This window comes from Balaenoptera acutorostrata, chromosome 11 (assembly GCF_949987535.1).
Source record: "Balaenoptera acutorostrata chromosome 11, mBalAcu1.1, whole genome shotgun sequence".
Classification (NCBI taxonomy): Eukaryota; Metazoa; Chordata; class Mammalia; order Artiodactyla; family Balaenopteridae; genus Balaenoptera; species Balaenoptera acutorostrata.
In genome coordinates, this window is record NC_080074.1 from 76,919,777 (window position 1) to 76,940,697 (window position 20,921).

A 20,921-nucleotide genomic window follows, 5' to 3' on the forward strand; every position below is an offset into this window, starting at 1 on the left:
CAAATCTCACTTGTCCTTCAGGCCCACTGCCAAGGTGCCTTCTCTGATTCCCCAGGCACACAAATCTCTGCCTCTTAGGGTCAGTGCCGTACAACCAAGCTGTCTCTTACGTTAATCTTGCCTCTCAAGCCAATCTCAGAATGTGGGTCTGTCTTGCCCTCCTGGGAACCCTGGGGCTGTGCCAGCCCACCAGAACACCCCGCGTGGAGTGTCTACTAGGCTAGGGCATGGGTGGGGAGGCCCGGGTGTGAGGGGCCAGGCAGAGTATTTCTGCCTCCCCTCTGCTCTCCTCCACCAAACTGCCCCTCCTCCTGAAGCCTGCCCCTCAAGTCACAGGTTCCTTATATGACCTCACTGGGTACTGATGACCTCACAGGCCTTCTCACAGTTGCCATGGCAGGGTAACTATGCCAACGTGCTGCCCTCAGAGAAACTTCCCTGACAGTTCTCCACCAGATACCAATCTCTTTGGTTTTCTGAGAGAGAATGTCTGACCAGATCTTCTTTATTTACTCTAACGTGTCCTCTGTTCCCTGTGAGGGCAGTGCAGCAGGTACACTGAGATCGGGCATCTGTACAGGAGGCATGGTGTACACACAACCTCCCCTGGCTGCCACATGTTCCTGTGGGTCTTGCCGACCACTTACACCTGAGCGCGTTCCCAGCTGTAAGTAATACCAGTGACCTGGGAAACCTTCAGGCGCCCACAGTGCTCACTGCTGAGGACAAGTGAAAGGTCATCCCTGGAAAAGTGTGCAGGATGCTTCTGATCTTTATAAATGTAGCCTTCCCCTTTGGGCTACAGGATGCTTCCATTCAGACCCTTTCCTGATTGGCCTCTTAGCAAAAGACAAGTGCATTTTTGTTGGCAAATGGTAAACGGAGCAGTTGGAGGAAGAGGGCCACTCTTGAACCGCACCTTCAAACCCGGGCACCCCTGTGCTGTCATGCAGACATCTATATCGGTCCCCTCAGACACATCCCATCCTGAGCTGCTGAATACTAGGGGAGAGGGTGGTGCCATATTGATGGGAAGACCGGAAGAACCCAAAGGGGTGTTGAAGTGCTAATGAGACTGGAGGGCTGAGGAGATGGTGTCCCAGGAGGCGGGGTAGAAGTGAGCCTAGTCTAGGTACGCAGAACGCGGTTCTAGGTCTCCTGATCACTCTGCCTCAGTATTTGGCCTTCTTCTAGTCTAGATAAAAGTATCACAGGGCTAGAGTTCAGTGTGGTCGAAACACGCAGTATAAATGGGGTCCAAGAGGGCTTGACAAGGTGGGCGGGTTTTTAACCAATTTATATTAGATTATTTTTTTCCAAACCTTGAACGGCATTTCCATTAAAGCCTCAGAAGTGACAGACTGCAAGAAATGTTTTCTCTGTTGTGGAAGGCAGAGATGCAGAGGATCATGATTGCAATTACTTTCGGGTTCTCCTGTTTTCCCTGGAAACGGTGAAGAGACTTCCTCATGTGCTGTAGTCGTACGCTCTAGGAATTGCTTGGGCTGCCAGTGTCCCTTCTCTAGGGACTCATAGAGGTGATGGGCCAAGGCTGTGTTTTGGATGTCAAGTAGATTAAAGGTCTTCAGCCAGCAATTGGGAGAGACATGAGAGAGGGAAATTCTGGCAGGAGACTGTGTACAGCAGCAGTGACTGACCACTTCTGATTTTCTTTGCAGCAGCAGTGGCTCCCATTTCTCCTCCTACCCCTGGTCACTACCATGTCCTCTAGTGAGGGTGTGGAGAAACGCAGTTGGGCTGGCATGGGGAGACATACTGCCTGGTTGGTGGCTACCGGGCCTACGGGCAGGTTCCTATGGCCACGCCAGCGAAAGTGGAAGCAGAGAAGCCAGTCCCCAGTCGTGCTCCCAAGAGGAAGCGCTCTCCAGAAAAGTCGGATGAAGACCTGGGTTGCCCCAATCCCCAAATCCGGCGATTGCAGCATTCAAGCAGTTTAGGACTAGAAGGTGCTTGGATTCTCCAGCAGGGTGGCCCAACCTCTGGGCGCATCCCCTCTGCACCAGCCCCAGTATACGAATGTCCCATCTTTGCTTTTTCAAGGTCGGCAACAAGGAGTCCCCTCCAAAATAAGGTCCCCTCTCATTGCCACCCTCTCAAAGGCTTCCCCCAATGTGGTTCCTTCCTGTGGGCCAGATCAGGCGAAGGGCAGAGTTGTCTCTTTCCTTCTCTGACTCGGGCAAAATCGTCTTAGTAAGACCTCTTCACAGTGTTGACCATGTGTTTTACGGGGGCTGCTGCTGAGCCTTTATCTCATCCTTTCATGGTGGAGAGAGAGAGGATTAGAATGATTTTTACTTCTAGGGGAGAGGGGAGTGTAATGATTATGTTGTCATTTAGTATTATGTCCTTTGGACATGAACTTGTTTTGAATTTCATATAAAAATGGGCCCACCATTCCCACTTTGTGAGGTCATTCAGCACCCTCATTTTGCACCTTGAAGATCTCTCTCAGTATCACTTGGAAATGCTTGAAATGGCATGAGCTTGTCCTCACATTCCTATCAGCTGTAAATGCGGAGCCCCAACATGAACCTAACCATTGAGCAGAACACCTCTCCACCACCTGTGTAACACTGGGTAGGCCCCTTAACCTCTTGGTTTTCTTCAGTCCTCAGTTGTGAAAATGTGAGTGGTCTATGAATTTATATTTGGGGCAGGACAAGGTCGAGGAGAGTGTGTCTTTGCTTTTATTCTTCGAAACTGGTATGTCTTCCCTCTCTTCCCCACGGGTCCAAATCTCACTTGTCCTTCAGGCCCACTGCCAAGGTGCCTTCTCTGATTCCCCAGGCACACAAATCTCTGCCTCTTAGGGTCAGTGCCGTACAACCAAGCTGTCTCTTACGTTAATCTTGCCTCTCAAGCCAATCTCAGAATGTGGGTCTGTCTTGCCCTCCTGGGAACCCTGGGGCTGTGCCAGCCCACCAGAACACCCCGCGTGGAGTGTCTACTAGGCTAGGGCATGGGTGGGGAGGCCCGGGTGTGAGGGGCCAGGCACAGTATTTCTGCCTCCCCTCTGCTCTCCTCCACCAAACTGCCCCTCCTCCTGAAGCCTGCCCCTCAAGTCACAGGTTCCTTATATGACCTCACTGGGTACTGAGGACCTCACAGGCCTTCTCACAGTTGCCATGGCAGGGTAACTATGCCAACGTGCTGCCCTCAGAGAAACTTCCCTGACAATTCTCCACCAGATACCAATCTCTTTGGTTTTCTGAGAGAGAATGTCTGACCAGATCTTCTTTATTTACTCTAACGTGTCCTCTGTTCCCTGTGAGGGCAGTGCAGCAGGTACACTGAGATCGGGCATCTGTACAGGAGGCATGGTGTACACACAACCTCCCCTGGCTGCCACATGTTCCTGTGGGGCTTGCCGACCACTTACACCTGAGCGCGTTCCCAGCTGTAAGTAATACCAGTGACCTGGGAAACCTTCAGGCGCCCACAGTGCTCACTGCTGAGGACAAGTGAAAGGTCATCCCTGGAAAAGTGTGCAGGATGCTTCTGATCTTTATAAATGTAGCCTTCCCCTTTGGGCTACAGGATGCTTCCATTCAGACCCTTTCCTGATTGGCCTCTTAGCAAAAGACAAGTGCATTTTTGTTGGCAAATGGTAAACGGAGCAGTTGGAGGAAGAGGGCCACTCTTGAACCGCACCTTCAAACCCGGGCACCCCTGTGCTGTCATGCAGACATCTATATCGGTCCCCTCAGACACATCCCATCCTGAGCTGCTGAATACTAGGGGAGAGGGTGGTGCCATATTGATGGGAAGACCGGAAGAACCCAAAGGGGTGTTGAAGTGCTAATGAGACTGGAGGGCTGAGGAGATGGTGTCCCAGGAGGCGGGGTTGATGTGAGCCTAGTCTAGGTACGCAGAACGCGGTTCTAGGTCTCCTGATCACTCTGCCTCAGTATTTGGCCTTCTTCTAGTCTAGATAAAAGTATCACAGGGCTAGAGTTCAGTGTGGTCGAAACACGCAGTATAAATGGGGTCCAAGAGGGCTTGACAAGGTGGGCGGGTTTTTAACCAATTTATATTAGATTATTTTTTTCCAAACCTTGAACGGCATTTCCATTAAAGCCTCAGAAGTGACAGACTGCAAGAAATGTTTTCTCTGTTGTGGAAGGCAGAGATGCAGAGGATCATGATTGCAATTACTTTCGGGTTCTCCTGTTTTCCCTGGAAACGGTGAAGAGACTTCCTCATGTGCTGTAGTCGTACGCTCTAGGAATTGCTTGGGCTGCCAGTGTCCCTTCTCTAGGGACTCATAGAGGTGATGGGCCAAGGCTGTGTTTTGGATGTCAAGTAGATTAAAGGTCTTCAGCCAGCAATTGGGAGAGACATGAGAGAGGGAAATTCTGGCAGGAGACTGTGTACAGCAGCAGTGACTGACCACTTCTGATTTTCTTTGCAGCAGCAGTGGCTCCCATTTCTCCTCCTACCCCTGGTCACTACCATGTCCTCTAGTGAGGGTGTGGAGAAACGCAGTTGGGCTGGCATGGGGAGACATACTGCCTGGTTGGTGGCTACCGGGCCTACGGGCAGGTTCCTATGGCCACGCCAGCGAAAGTGGAAGCAGAGAAGCCAGTCCCCAGTCGTGCTCCCAAGAGGAAGCGCTCTCCAGAAAAGTCGGATGAAGACCTGGGTTGCCCCAATCCCCAAATCCGGCGATTGCAGCATTCAAGCAGTTTAGGACTAGAAGGTGCTTGGATTCTCCAGCAGGGTGGCCCAACCTCTGGGCGCATCCCCTCTGCACCAGCCCCAGTATACGAATGTCCCATCTTTGCTTTTTCAAGGTCGGCAACAAGGAGTCCCCTCCAAAATAAGGTCCCCTCTCATTGCCACCCTCTCAAAGGCTTCCCCCAATGTGGTTCCTTCCTGTGGGCCAGATCAGGCGAAGGGCAGAGTTGTCTCTTTCCTTCTCTGACTCGGGCAAAATCGTCTTAGTAAGACCTCTTCACAGTGTTGACCATGTGTTTTACGGGGGCTGCTGCTGAGCCTTTATCTCATCCTTTCATGGTGGAGAGAGAGAGGATTAGAATGATTTTTACTTCTAGGGGAGAGGGGAGTGTAATGATTATGTTGTCATTTAGTATTATGTCCTTTGGACATGAACTTGTTTTGAATTTCATATAAAAATGGGCCCACCATTCCCACTTTGTGAGGTCATTCAGCACCCTCATTTTGCACCTTGAAGATCTCTCTCAGTATCACTTGGAAATGCTTGAAATGGCATGAGCTTGTCCTCACATTCCTATCAGCTGTAAATGCGGAGCCCCAACATGAACCTAACCATTGAGCAGAACACCTCTCCACCACCTGTGTAACACTGGGTAGGCCCCTTAACCTCTTGGTTTTCTTCAGTCCTCAGTTGTGAAAATGTGAGTGGTCTATGAATTTATATTTGGGGCAGGACAAGGTCGAGGAGAGTGTGTCTTTGCTTTTATTCTTCGAAACTGGTATGTCTTCCCTCTCTTCCCCACGGGTCCAAATCTCACTTGTCCTTCAGGCCCACTGCCAAGGTGCCTTCTCTGATTCCCCAGGCACACAAATCTCTGCCTCTTAGGGTCAGTGCCGTACAACCAAGCTGTCTCTTACGTTAATCTTGCCTCTCAAGCCAATCTCAGAATGTGGGTCTGTCTTGCCCTCCTGGGAACCCTGGGGCTGTGCCAGCCCACCAGAACACCCCGCGGGGAGTGTCTACTAGGCTAGGGCATGGGTGGGGAGGCCCGGGTGTGAGGGGCCAGGCACAGTATTTCTGCCTCCCCTCTGCTCTCCTCCACCAAACTGCCCCTCCTCCTGAAGCCTGCCCCTCAAGTCACAGGTTCCTTATATGACCTCACTGGGTACTGAGGACCTCACAGGCCTTCTCACAGTTGCCATGGCAGGGTAACTATGCCAACGTGCTGCCCTCAGAGAAACTTCCCTGACAATTCTCCACCAGATACCAATCTCTTTGGTTTTCTGAGAGAGAATGTCTGACCAGATCTTCTTTATTTACTCTAACGTGTCCTCTGTTCCCTGTGAGGGCAGTGCAGCAGGTACACTGAGATCGGGCATCTGTACAGGAGGCATGGTGTACACACAACCTCCCCTGGCTGCCACATGTTCCTGTGGGGCTTGCCGACCACTTACACCTGAGCGCGTTCCCAGCTGTAAGTAATACCAGTGACCTGGGAAACCTTCAGGCGCCCACAGTGCTCACTGCTGAGGACAAGTGAAAGGTCATCCCTGGAAAAGTGTGCAGGATGCTTCTGATCTTTATAAATGTAGCCTTCCCCTTTGGGCTACAGGATGCTTCCATTCAGACCCTTTCCTGATTGGCCTCTTAGCAAAAGACAAGTGCATTTTTGTTGGCAAATGGTAAACGGAGCAGTTGGAGGAAGAGGGCCACTCTTGAACCGCACCTTCAAACCCGGGCACCCCTGTGCTGTCATGCAGACATCTATATCGGTCCCCTCAGACACATCCCATCCTGAGCTGCTGAATACTAGGGGAGAGGGTGGTGCCATATTGATGGGAAGACCGGAAGAACCCAAAGGGGTGTTGAAGTGCTAATGAGACTGGAGGGCTGAGGAGATGGTGTCCCAGGAGGCGGGGTTGATGTGAGCCTAGTCTAGGTACGCAGAACGCGGTTCTAGGTCTCCTGATCACTCTGCCTCAGTATTTGGCCTTCTTCTAGTCTAGATAAAAGTATCACAGGGCTAGAGTTCAGTGTGGTCGAAACACGCAGTATAAATGGGGTCCAAGAGGGCTTGACAAGGTGGGCGGGTTTTTAACCAATTTATATTAGATTATTTTTTTCCAAACCTTGAACGGCATTTCCATTAAAGCCTCAGAAGTGACAGACTGCAAGAAATGTTTTCTCTGTTGTGGAAGGCAGAGATGCAGAGGATCATGATTGCAATTACTTTCGGGTTCTCCTGTTTTCCCTGGAAACGGTGAAGAGACTTCCTCATGTGCTGTAGTCGTACGCTCTAGGAATTGCTTGGGCTGCCAGTGTCCCTTCTCTAGGGACTCATAGAGGTGATGGGCCAAGGCTGTGTTTTGGATGTCAAGTAGATTAAAGGTCTTCAGCCAGCAATTGGGAGAGACATGAGAGAGGGAAATTCTGGCAGGAGACTGTGTACAGCAGCAGTGACTGACCACTTCTGATTTTCTTTGCAGCAGCAGTGGCTCCCATTTCTCCTCCTACCCCTGGTCACTACCATGTCCTCTAGTGAGGGTGTGGAGAAACGCAGTTGGGCTGGCATGGGGAGACATACTGCCTGGTTGGTGGCTACCGGGCCTACGGGCAGGTTCCTATGGCCACGCCAGCGAAAGTGGAAGCAGAGAAGCCAGTCCCCAGTCGTGCTCCCAAGAGGAAGCGCTCTCCAGAAAAGTCGGATGAAGACCTGGGTTGCCCCAATCCCCAAATCCGGCGATTGCAGCATTCAAGCAGTTTAGGACTAGAAGGTGCTTGGATTCTCCAGCAGGGTGGCCCAACCTCTGGGCGCATCCCCTCTGCACCAGCCCCAGTATACGAATGTCCCATCTTTGCTTTTTCAAGGTCGGCAACAAGGAGTCCCCTCCAAAATAAGGTCCCCTCTCATTGCCACCCTCTCAAAGGCTTCCCCCAATGTGGTTCCTTCCTGTGGGCCAGATCAGGCGAAGGGCAGAGTTGTCTCTTTCCTTCTCTGACTCGGGCAAAATCGTCTTAGTAAGACCTCTTCACAGTGTTGACCATGTGTTTTACGGGGGCTGCTGCTGAGCCTTTATCTCATCCTTTCATGGTGGAGAGAGAGAGGATTAGAATGATTTTTACTTCTAGGGGAGAGGGGAGTGTAATGATTATGTTGTCATTTAGTATTATGTCCTTTGGACATGAACTTGTTTTGAATTTCATATAAAAATGGGCCCACCATTCCCACTTTGTGAGGTCATTCAGCACCCTCATTTTGCACCTTGAAGATCTCTCTCAGTATCACTTGGAAATGCTTGAAATGGCATGAGCTTGTCCTCACATTCCTATCAGCTGTAAATGCGGAGCCCCAACATGAACCTAACCATTGAGCAGAACACCTCTCCACCACCTGTGTAACACTGGGTAGGCCCCTTAACCTCTTGGTTTTCTTCAGTCCTCAGTTGTGAAAATGTGAGTGGTCTATGAATTTATATTTGGGGCAGGACAAGGTCGAGGAGAGTGTGTCTTTGCTTTTATTCTTCGAAACTGGTATGTCTTCCCTCTCTTCCCCACGGGTCCAAATCTCACTTGTCCTTCAGGCCCACTGCCAAGGTGCCTTCTCTGATTCCCCAGGCACACAAATCTCTGCCTCTTAGGGTCAGTGCCGTACAACCAAGCTGTCTCTTACGTTAATCTTGCCTCTCAAGCCAATCTCAGAATGTGGGTCTGTCTTGCCCTCCTGGGAACCCTGGGGCTGTGCCAGCCCACCAGAACACCCCGCGTGGAGTGTCTACTAGGCTAGGGCATGGGTGGGGAGGCCCGGGTGTGAGGGGCCAGGCAGAGTATTTCTGCCTCCCCTCTGCTCTCCTCCACCAAACTGCCCCTCCTCCTGAAGCCTGCCCCTCAAGTCACAGGTTCCTTATATGACCTCACTGGGTACTGATGACCTCACAGGCCTTCTCACAGTTGCCATGGCAGGGTAACTATGCCAACGTGCTGCCCTCAGAGAAACTTCCCTGACAGTTCTCCACCAGATACCAATCTCTTTGGTTTTCTGAGAGAGAATGTCTGACCAGATCTTCTTTATTTACTCTAACGTGTCCTCTGTTCCCTGTGAGGGCAGTGCAGCAGGTACACTGAGATCGGGCATCTGTACAGGAGGCATGGTGTACACACAACCTCCCCTGGCTGCCACATGTTCCTGTGGGTCTTGCCGACCACTTACACCTGAGCGCGTTCCCAGCTGTAAGTAATACCAGTGACCTGGGAAACCTTCAGGCGCCCACAGTGCTCACTGCTGAGGACAAGTGAAAGGTCATCCCTGGAAAAGTGTGCAGGATGCTTCTGATCTTTATAAATGTAGCCTTCCCCTTTGGGCTACAGGATGCTTCCATTCAGACCCTTTCCTGATTGGCCTCTTAGCAAAAGACAAGTGCATTTTTGTTGGCAAATGGTAAACGGAGCAGTTGGAGGAAGAGGGCCACTCTTGAACCGCACCTTCAAACCCGGGCACCCCTGTGCTGTCATGCAGACATCTATATCGGTCCCCTCAGACACATCCCATCCTGAGCTGCTGAATACTAGGGGAGAGGGTGGTGCCATATTGATGGGAAGACCGGAAGAACCCAAAGGGGTGTTGAAGTGCTAATGAGACTGGAGGGCTGAGGAGATGGTGTCCCAGGAGGCGGGGTTGATGTGAGCCTAGTCTAGGTACGCAGAACGCGGTTCTAGGTCTCCTGATCACTCTGCCTCAGTATTTGGCCTTCTTCTAGTCTAGATAAAAGTATCACAGGGCTAGAGTTCAGTGTGGTCGAAACACGCAGTATAAATGGGGTCCAAGAGGGCTTGACAAGGTGGGCGGGTTTTTAACCAATTTATATTAGATTATTTTTTTCCAAACCTTGAACGGCATTTCCATTAAAGCCTCAGAAGTGACAGACTGCAAGAAATGTTTTCTCTGTTGTGGAAGGCAGAGATGCAGAGGATCATGATTGCAATTACTTTCGGGTTCTCCTGTTTTCCCTGGAAACGGTGAAGAGACTTCCTCATGTGCTGTAGTCGTACGCTCTAGGAATTGCTTGGGCTGCCAGTGTCCCTTCTCTAGGGACTCATAGAGGTGATGGGCCAAGGCTGTGTTTTGGATGTCAAGTAGATTAAAGGTCTTCAGCCAGCAATTGGGAGAGACATGAGAGAGGGAAATTCTGGCAGGAGACTGTGTACAGCAGCAGTGACTGACCACTTCTGATTTTCTTTGCAGCAGCAGTGGCTCCCATTTCTCCTCCTACCCCTGGTCACTACCATGTCCTCTAGTGAGGGTGTGGAGAAACGCAGTTGGGCTGGCATGGGGAGACATACTGCCTGGTTGGTGGCTACCGGGCCTACGGGCAGGTTCCTATGGCCACGCCAGCGAAAGTGGAAGCAGAGAAGCCAGTCCCCAGTCGTGCTCCCAAGAGGAAGCGCTCTCCAGAAAAGTCGGATGAAGACCTGGGTTGCCCCAATCCCCAAATCCGGCGATTGCAGCATTCAAGCAGTTTAGGACTAGAAGGTGCTTGGATTCTCCAGCAGGGTGGCCCAACCTCTGGGCGCATCCCCTCTGCACCAGCCCCAGTATACGAATGTCCCATCTTTGCTTTTTCAAGGTCGGCAACAAGGAGTCCCCTCCAAAATAAGGTCCCCTCTCATTGCCACCCTCTCAAAGGCTTCCCCCAATGTGGTTCCTTCCTGTGGGCCAGATCAGGCGAAGGGCAGAGTTGTCTCTTTCCTTCTCTGACTCGGGCAAAATCGTCTTAGTAAGACCTCTTCACAGTGTTGACCATGTGTTTTACGGGGGCTGCTGCTGAGCCTTTATCTCATCCTTTCATGGTGGAGAGAGAGAGGATTAGAATGATTTTTACTTCTAGGGGAGAGGGGAGTGTAATGATTATGTTGTCATTTAGTATTATGTCCTTTGGACATGAACTTGTTTTGAATTTCATATAAAAATGGGCCCACCATTCCCACTTTGTGAGGTCATTCAGCACCCTCATTTTGCACCTTGAAGATCTCTCTCAGTATCACTTGGAAATGCTTGAAATGGCATGAGCTTGTCCTCACATTCCTATCAGCTGTAAATGCGGAGCCCCAACATGAACCTAACCATTGAGCAGAACACCTCTCCACCACCTGTGTAACACTGGGTAGGCCCCTTAACCTCTTGGTTTTCTTCAGTCCTCAGTTGTGAAAATGTGAGTGGTCTATGAATTTATATTTGGGGCAGGACAAGGTCGAGGAGAGTGTGTCTTTGCTTTTATTCTTCGAAACTGGTATGTCTTCCCTCTCTTCCCCACGGGTCCAAATCTCACTTGTCCTTCAGGCCCACTGCCAAGGTGCCTTCTCTGATTCCCCAGGCACACAAATCTCTGCCTCTTAGGGTCAGTGCCGTACAACCAAGCTGTCTCTTACGTTAATCTTGCCTCTCAAGCCAATCTCAGAATGTGGGTCTGTCTTGCCCTCCTGGGAACCCTGGGGCTGTGCCAGCCCACCAGAACACCCCGCGGGGAGTGTCTACTAGGCTAGGGCATGGGTGGGGAGGCCCGGGTGTGAGGGGCCAGGCACAGTATTTCTGCCTCCCCTCTGCTCTCCTCCACCAAACTGCCCCTCCTCCTGAAGCCTGCCCCTCAAGTCACAGGTTCCTTATATGACCTCACTGGGTACTGAGGACCTCACAGGCCTTCTCACAGTTGCCATGGCAGGGTAACTATGCCAACGTGCTGCCCTCAGAGAAACTTCCCTGACAATTCTCCACCAGATACCAATCTCTTTGGTTTTCTGAGAGAGAATGTCTGACCAGATCTTCTTTATTTACTCTAACGTGTCCTCTGTTCCCTGTGAGGGCAGTGCAGCAGGTACACTGAGATCGGGCATCTGTACAGGAGGCATGGTGTACACACAACCTCCCCTGGCTGCCACATGTTCCTGTGGGGCTTGCCGACCACTTACACCTGAGCGCGTTCCCAGCTGTAAGTAATACCAGTGACCTGGGAAACCTTCAGGCGCCCACAGTGCTCACTGCTGAGGACAAGTGAAAGGTCATCCCTGGAAAAGTGTGCAGGATGCTTCTGATCTTTATAAATGTAGCCTTCCCCTTTGGGCTACAGGATGCTTCCATTCAGACCCTTTCCTGATTGGCCTCTTAGCAAAAGACAAGTGCATTTTTGTTGGCAAATGGTAAACGGAGCAGTTGGAGGAAGAGGGCCACTCTTGAACCGCACCTTCAAACCCGGGCACCCCTGTGCTGTCATGCAGACATCTATATCGGTCCCCTCAGACACATCCCATCCTGAGCTGCTGAATACTAGGGGAGAGGGTGGTGCCATATTGATGGGAAGACCGGAAGAACCCAAAGGGGTGTTGAAGTGCTAATGAGACTGGAGGGCTGAGGAGATGGTGTCCCAGGAGGCGGGGTTGATGTGAGCCTAGTCTAGGTACGCAGAACGCGGTTCTAGGTCTCCTGATCACTCTGCCTCAGTATTTGGCCTTCTTCTAGTCTAGATAAAAGTATCACAGGGCTAGAGTTCAGTGTGGTCGAAACACGCAGTATAAATGGGGTCCAAGAGGGCTTGACAAGGTGGGCGGGTTTTTAACCAATTTATATTAGATTATTTTTTTCCAAACCTTGAACGGCATTTCCATTAAAGCCTCAGAAGTGACAGACTGCAAGAAATGTTTTCTCTGTTGTGGAAGGCAGAGATGCAGAGGATCATGATTGCAATTACTTTCGGGTTCTCCTGTTTTCCCTGGAAACGGTGAAGAGACTTCCTCATGTGCTGTAGTCGTACGCTCTAGGAATTGCTTGGGCTGCCAGTGTCCCTTCTCTAGGGACTCATAGAGGTGATGGGCCAAGGCTGTGTTTTGGATGTCAAGTAGATTAAAGGTCTTCAGCCAGCAATTGGGAGAGACATGAGAGAGGGAAATTCTGGCAGGAGACTGTGTACAGCAGCAGTGACTGACCACTTCTGATTTTCTTTGCAGCAGCAGTGGCTCCCATTTCTCCTCCTACCCCTGGTCACTACCATGTCCTCTAGTGAGGGTGTGGAGAAACGCAGTTGGGCTGGCATGGGGAGACATACTGCCTGGTTGGTGGCTACCGGGCCTACGGGCAGGTTCCTATGGCCACGCCAGCGAAAGTGGAAGCAGAGAAGCCAGTCCCCAGTCGTGCTCCCAAGAGGAAGCGCTCTCCAGAAAAGTCGGATGAAGACCTGGGTTGCCCCAATCCCCAAATCCGGCGATTGCAGCATTCAAGCAGTTTAGGACTAGAAGGTGCTTGGATTCTCCAGCAGGGTGGCCCAACCTCTGGGCGCATCCCCTCTGCACCAGCCCCAGTATACGAATGTCCCATCTTTGCTTTTTCAAGGTCGGCAACAAGGAGTCCCCTCCAAAATAAGGTCCCCTCTCATTGCCACCCTCTCAAAGGCTTCCCCCAATGTGGTTCCTTCCTGTGGGCCAGATCAGGCGAAGGGCAGAGTTGTCTCTTTCCTTCTCTGACTCGGGCAAAATCGTCTTAGTAAGACCTCTTCACAGTGTTGACCATGTGTTTTACGGGGGCTGCTGCTGAGCCTTTATCTCATCCTTTCATGGTGGAGAGAGAGAGGATTAGAATGATTTTTACTTCTAGGGGAGAGGGGAGTGTAATGATTATGTTGTCATTTAGTATTATGTCCTTTGGACATGAACTTGTTTTGAATTTCATATAAAAATGGGCCCACCATTCCCACTTTGTGAGGTCATTCAGCACCCTCATTTTGCACCTTGAAGATCTCTCTCAGTATCACTTGGAAATGCTTGAAATGGCATGAGCTTGTCCTCACATTCCTATCAGCTGTAAATGCGGAGCCCCAACATGAACCTAACCATTGAGCAGAACACCTCTCCACCACCTGTGTAACACTGGGTAGGCCCCTTAACCTCTTGGTTTTCTTCAGTCCTCAGTTGTGAAAATGTGAGTGGTCTATGAATTTATATTTGGGGCAGGACAAGGTCGAGGAGAGTGTGTCTTTGCTTTTATTCTTCGAAACTGGTATGTCTTCCCTCTCTTCCCCACGGGTCCAAATCTCACTTGTCCTTCAGGCCCACTGCCAAGGTGCCTTCTCTGATTCCCCAGGCACACAAATCTCTGCCTCTTAGGGTCAGTGCCGTACAACCAAGCTGTCTCTTACGTTAATCTTGCCTCTCAAGCCAATCTCAGAATGTGGGTCTGTCTTGCCCTCCTGGGAACCCTGGGGCTGTGCCAGCCCACCAGAACACCCCGCGTGGAGTGTCTACTAGGCTAGGGCATGGGTGGGGAGGCCCGGGTGTGAGGGGCCAGGCAGAGTATTTCTGCCTCCCCTCTGCTCTCCTCCACCAAACTGCCCCTCCTCCTGAAGCCTGCCCCTCAAGTCACAGGTTCCTTATATGACCTCACTGGGTACTGATGACCTCACAGGCCTTCTCACAGTTGCCATGGCAGGGTAACTATGCCAACGTGCTGCCCTCAGAGAAACTTCCCTGACAGTTCTCCACCAGATACCAATCTCTTTGGTTTTCTGAGAGAGAATGTCTGACCAGATCTTCTTTATTTACTCTAACGTGTCCTCTGTTCCCTGTGAGGGCAGTGCAGCAGGTACACTGAGATCGGGCATCTGTACAGGAGGCATGGTGTACACACAACCTCCCCTGGCTGCCACATGTTCCTGTGGGTCTTGCCGACCACTTACACCTGAGCGCGTTCCCAGCTGTAAGTAATACCAGTGACCTGGGAAACCTTCAGGCGCCCACAGTGCTCACTGCTGAGGACAAGTGAAAGGTCATCCCTGGAAAAGTGTGCAGGATGCTTCTGATCTTTATAAATGTAGCCTTCCCCTTTGGGCTACAGGATGCTTCCATTCAGACCCTTTCCTGATTGGCCTCTTAGCAAAAGACAAGTGCATTTTTGTTGGCAAATGGTAAACGGAGCAGTTGGAGGAAGAGGGCCACTCTTGAACCGCACCTTCAAACCCGGGCACCCCTGTGCTGTCATGCAGACATCTATATCGGTCCCCTCAGACACATCCCATCCTGAGCTGCTGAATACTAGGGGAGAGGGTGGTGCCATATTGATGGGAAGACCGGAAGAACCCAAAGGGGTGTTGAAGTGCTAATGAGACTGGAGGGCTGAGGAGATGGTGTCCCAGGAGGCGGGGTAGAAGTGAGCCTAGTCTAGGTACGCAGAACGCGGTTCTAGGTCTCCTGATCACTCTGCCTCAGTATTTGGCCTTCTTCTAGTCTAGATAAAAGTATAACAGGGCTAGAGTTCAGTGTGGTCGAAACACGCAGTATAAATGGGGTCCAAGAGGGCTTGACAAGGTGGGCGGGTTTTTAACCAATTTATATTAGATTATTTTTTTCCAAACCTTGAACGGCATTTCCATTAAAGCCTCAGAAGTGACAGACTGCAAGAAATGTTTTCTCTGTTGTGGAAGGCAGAGATGCAGAGGATCATGATTGCAATTACTTTCGGGTTCTCCTGTTTTCCCTGGAAACGGTGAAGAGACTTCCTCATGTGCTGTAGTCGTACGCTCTAGGAATTGCTTGGGCTGCCAGTGTCCCTTCTCTAGGGACTCATAGAGGTGATGGGCCAAGGCTGTGTTTTGGATGTCAAGTAGATTAAAGGTCTTCAGCCAGCAATTGGGAGAGACATGAGAGAGGGAAATTCTGGCAGGAGACTGTGTACAGCAGCAGTGACTGACCACTTCTGATTTTCTTTGCAGCAGCAGTGGCTCCCATTTCTCCTCCTACCCCTGGTCACTACCATGTCCTCTAGTGAGGGTGTGGAGAAACGCAGTTGGGCTGGCATGGGGAGACATACTGCCTGGTTGGTGGCTACCGGGCCTACGGGCAGGTTCCTATGGCCACGCCAGCGAAAGTGGAAGCAGAGAAGCCAGTCCCCAGTCGTGCTCCCAAGAGGAAGCGCTCTCCAGAAAAGTCGGATGAAGACCTGGGTTGCCCCAATCCCCAAATCCGGCGATTGCAGCATTCAAGCAGTTTAGGACTAGAAGGTGCTTGGATTCTCCAGCAGGGTGGCCCAACCTCTGGGCGCATCCCCTCTGCACCAGCCCCAGTATACGAATGTCCCATCTTTGCTTTTTCAAGGTCGGCAACAAGGAGTCCCCTCCAAAATAAGGTCCCCTCTCATTGCCACCCTCTCAAAGGCTTCCCCCAATGTGGTTCCTTCCTGTGGGCCAGATCAGGCGAAGGGCAGAGTTGTCTCTTTCCTTCTCTGACTCGGGCAAAATCGTCTTAGTAAGACCTCTTCACAGTGTTGACCATGTGTTTTACGGGGGCTGCTGCTGAGCCTTTATCTCATCCTTTCATGGTGGAGAGAGAGAGGATTAGAATGATTTTTACTTCTAGGGGAGAGGGGAGTGTAATGATTATGTTGTCATTTAGTATTATGTCCTTTGGACATGAACTTGTTTTGAATTTCATATAAAAATGGGCCCACCATTCCCACTTTGTGAGGTCATTCAGCACCCTCATTTTGCACCTTGAAGATCTCTCTCAGTATCACTTGGAAATGCTTGAAATGGCATGAGCTTGTCCTCACATTCCTATCAGCTGTAAATGCGGAGCCCCAACATGAACCTAACCATTGAGCAGAACACCTCTCCACCACCTGTGTAACACTGGGTAGGCCCCTTAACCTCTTGGTTTTCTTCAGTCCTCAGTTGTGAAAATGTGAGTGGTCTATGAATTTATATTTGGGGCAGGACAAGGTCGAGGAGAGTGTGTCTTTGCTTTTATTCTTCGAAACTGGTATGTCTTCCCTCTCTTCCCCACGGGTCCAAATCTCACTTGTCCTTCAGGCCCACTGCCAAGGTGCCTTCTCTGATTCCCCAGGCACACAAATCTCTGCCTCTTAGGGTCAGTGCCGTACAACCAAGCTGTCTCTTACGTTAATCTTGCCTCTCAAGCCAATCTCAGAATGTGGGTCTGTCTTGCCCTCCTGGGAACCCTGGGGCTGTGCCAGCCCACCAGAACACCCCGCGTGGAGTGTCTACTAGGCTAGGGCATGGGTGGGGAGGCCCGGGTGTGAGGGGCCAGGCACAGTATTTCTGCCTCCCCTCTGCTCTCCTCCACCAAACTGCCCCTCCTCCTGAAGCCTGCCCCTCAAGTCACAGGTTCCTTATATGACCTCACTGGGTACTGAGGACCTCACAGGCCTTCTCACAGTTGCCATGGCAGGGTAACTATGCCAACGTGCCGCCCTCAGAGAAACTTCCCTGACAATTCTCCACCAGATACCAATCTCTTTGGTTTTCTGAGAGAGAATGTCTGACCAGATCTTCTTTATTTACTCTAACGTGTCCTCTGTTCCCTGTGAGGGCAGTGCAGCAGGTACACTGAGATCGGGCATCTGTACAGGAGGCATGGTGTACACACAACCTCCCCTGGCTGCCACATGTTCCTGTGGGGCTTGCCGACCACTTACACCTGAGCGCGTTCCCAGCTGTAAGTAATACCAGTGACCTGGGAAACCTTCAGGCGCCCACAGTGCTCACTGCTGAGGACAAGTGAAAGGTCATCCCTGGAAAAGTGTGCAGGATGCTTCTGATCTTTATAAATGTAGCCTTCCCCTTTGGGCTACAGGATGCTTCCATTCAGACCCTTTCCTGATTGGCCTCTTAGCAAAAGACAAGTGCATTTTTGTTGGCAAATGGTAAACGGAGCAGTTGGAGGAAGAGGGCCACTCTTGAACCGCACCTTCAAACCCGGGCACCCCTGTGCTGTCATGCAGACATCTATATCGGTCCCCTCAGACACATCCCATCCTGAGCTGCTGAATACTAGGGGAGAGGGTGGTGCCATATTGATGGGAAGACCGGAAGAACCCAAAGGGGTGTTGAAGTGCTAATGAGACTGGAGGGCTGAGGAGATGGTGTCCCAGGAGGCGGGGTTGATGTGAGCCTAGTCTAGGTACGCAGAACGCGGTTCTAGGTCTCCTGATCACTCTGCCTCAGTATTTGGCCTTCTTCTAGTCTAGATAAAAGTATCACAGGGCTAGAGTTCAGTGTGGTCGAAACACGCAGTATAAATGGGGTCCAAGAGGGCTTGACAAGGTGGGCGGGTTTTTAACCAATTTATATTAGATTATTTTTTTCCAAACCTTGAACGGCATTTCCATTAAAGCCTCAGAAGTGACAGACTGCAAGAAATGTTTTCTCTGTTGTGGAAGGCAGAGATGCAGAGGATCATGATTGCAATTACTTTCGGGTTCTCCTGTTTTCCCTGGAAACGGTGAAGAGACTTCCTCATGTGCTGTAGTCGTACGCTCTAGGAATTGCTTGGGCTGCCAGTGTCCCTTCTCTAGGGACTCATAGAGGTGATGGGCCAAGGCTGTGTTTTGGATGTCAAGTAGATTAAAGGTCTTCAGCCAGCAATTGGGAGAGACATGAGAGAGGGAAATTCTGGCAGGAGACTGTGTACAGCAGCAGTGACTGACCACTTCTGATTTTCTTTGCAGCAGCAGTGGCTCCCATTTCTCCTCCTACCCCTGGTCACTACCATGTCCTCTAGTGAGGGTGTGGAGAAACGCAGTTGGGCTGGCATGGGGAGACATACTGCCTGGTTGGTGGCTACCGGGCCTACGGGCATATTCCTATGGCCACGCCAGCGAAAGTGGAAGCAGAGAAGCCAGTCCCCAGTCGTGCTCCCAAGAGGAAGCGCTCTCCAGAAAAGTCGGATGAAGACCTGGGTTGCCCCAATCCCCAAATCCGGCGATTGCAGCATTCAAGCAGTTTAGGACTAGAAGGTGCTTGGATTCTCCAGCAGGGTGGCCCAACCTCTGGGCGCATCCCCTCTGCACCAGCCCCAGTATACGAATGTCCCATCTTTGCTTTTTCAAGGTCGGCAACAAGGAGTCCCCTCCAAAATAAGGTCCCCTCTCATTGCCACCCTCTCAAAGGCTTCCCCCAATGTGGTTCCTTCCTGTGGGCCAGATCAGGCGAAGGGCAGAGTTGTCTCTTTCCTTCTCTGACTCGGGCAAAATCGTCTTAGTAAGACCTCTTCACAGTGTTGACCATGTGTTTTACGGGGGCTGCTGCTGAGCCTTTATCTCATCCTTTCATGGTGGAGAGAGAGAGGATTAGAATGATTTTTACTTCTAGGGGAGAGGGGAGTGTAATGATTATGTTGTCATTTAGTATTATGTCCTTTGGACATGAACTTGTTTTGAATTTCATATAAAAATGGGCCCACCATTCCCACTTTGTGAGGTCATTCAGCACCCTCATTTTGCACCTTGAACATCTCTCTCAGTATCACTTGGAAATGCTTGAAATGGCATGAGCTTGTCCTCACATTCCTATCAGCTGTAAATGCGGAGCCCCAACATGAACCTAACCATTGAGCAGAACACCTCTCCACCACCTGTGTAACACTGGGTAGGCCCCTTAACCTCTTGGTTTTCTTCAGTCCTCAGTTGTGAAAATGTGAGTGGTCTATGAATTTATATTTGGGGCAGGACAAGGTCGAGGAGAGTGTGTCTTTGCTTTTATTCTTCGAAACTGGTATGTCTTCCATCTCTTCCCCATGGGTCCAAATCTCACTTATCCTTCAGGCCCACTTCAAGGAGCCTTCTCTGATTCCCCAGGCACACAAATCTCTGCCTCTTAGGGTCAGTGCCATACAACCAAGCTGTCTCTTACGTTAATCTGGCCTCTCAAGCCAATCTCAGAATGTGGGTCTGTCTTGCCCTCCTGGGAACCCTGGGGCTGTGCCAGCCCACCAGAACACCCCGCGTGGAGTGTCTACTAGGCTAGGGCATGGGTGGGGAGGCCCGGGTGTGAGGGGCCAGGCAGAGTATTTCTGCCTCCCCCCTGCTCTCCTCCACCAAACTGCCCCTCCTCCTGAAGCCTGCCCCTCAAGTCACAGGTTCCTTATATGACCTCACTGGGTACTGATGACCTCACAGGCCTTCTCACAGTTGCCATGGCAGGGTAACTATGCCAACGTGCTGCCCTCAGAGAAACTTCCCTGACAGTTCTCCACCAGATACCAATCTCTTTGGTTGTCTGAGAGAGAATGTCTGACCAGATCTTCTATATTTACTCTAACGTGTCCTCTGTTCCCTGTGAGGGCAGTGCAGCAGGTACACTGAGATCGGGCATCTGTACAGGAGGCATGGTGTACACACAACCTCCCCTGGCTGCCACATGTTCCTGTGGGGCTTGCCGACCACTTACACCTGAGCGCGTTCCCAGCTGTAAGTAATACCAGTGACCTGGGACACCTTCAGGCGCCCAGAGTGCTCACCGCTGAGGACAAGTGAAAGGTCATCCCTGGAAAAGTGTGCAGGATGCTTCTGATCTTTATAAATGTAGCCTTCCCCTTTGGGCTACAGGATGCTTCCATTCAGACCCTTTCCTGATTGGCCTCTTAGCAAAAGACAAGTGCATTCTTGTTGGCAAATGGTAAACGGAGCAGTTGGAGGAAGAGGGCCACTCTTGAACCGCACCTTCAAACCCAGGCTCCCCTGTGCTGTCATGCAGACATCTATATCGGTCCCGTCAGACACATCCCATCCTGAGCTGCTGAGTACTAGGGGAGAGGGTGGTGCCATATTGATGGGAAGACCGGAAGAACCCAAAGGGGTGTTGAAGTGCTAATGAGACTGGAGGGCTGAGGAGATGGTGTCCCAGGAGGCTGGGTTGATGTGAGCCTAGTCTAGGTACGCAGAACGCGGTTCTAGGTCTCCTGATCACTCTGCCTCAGTATTTGGCCTTCTTCTAGTCTAGATAAAAGTATCACAGGGCTAGAGTTCAGTGTGGTCGAAACACGCAGTATAAATGGGGTACAAGAGGGGTTGACAAGGTGGGCGGGTTTTTAACCAATTTATATTAGATTATTTTTTTCCAAACCTTGAACGGCATTTCCATTAAAGCCTCAGAAGTGACAGACTGCAAGAAATGTTTTCTCTGTTGTGGAAGGCAGAGATGGAGAGGATCATGATTGCAATTACTTTCGGGTTCTCCTGTTTTCCCTGGAAACGGTGAAGAGACTTCCTCATGTGCTATAGCCGTACGCTCTAGGAATTGCTTGGGCAGCAAGTGTCCCTTCTCTAGGGACTCATAGAGGTGATGGGCCAAGGGTGTGTTTTGGATGTCAAGTAGATTAAAGGTGTTCAGCCAGCAATTGGGAGAGACATGAGAGAAGGAAATTCTGGCAGGAGACTGTGTACAGCAGCAGT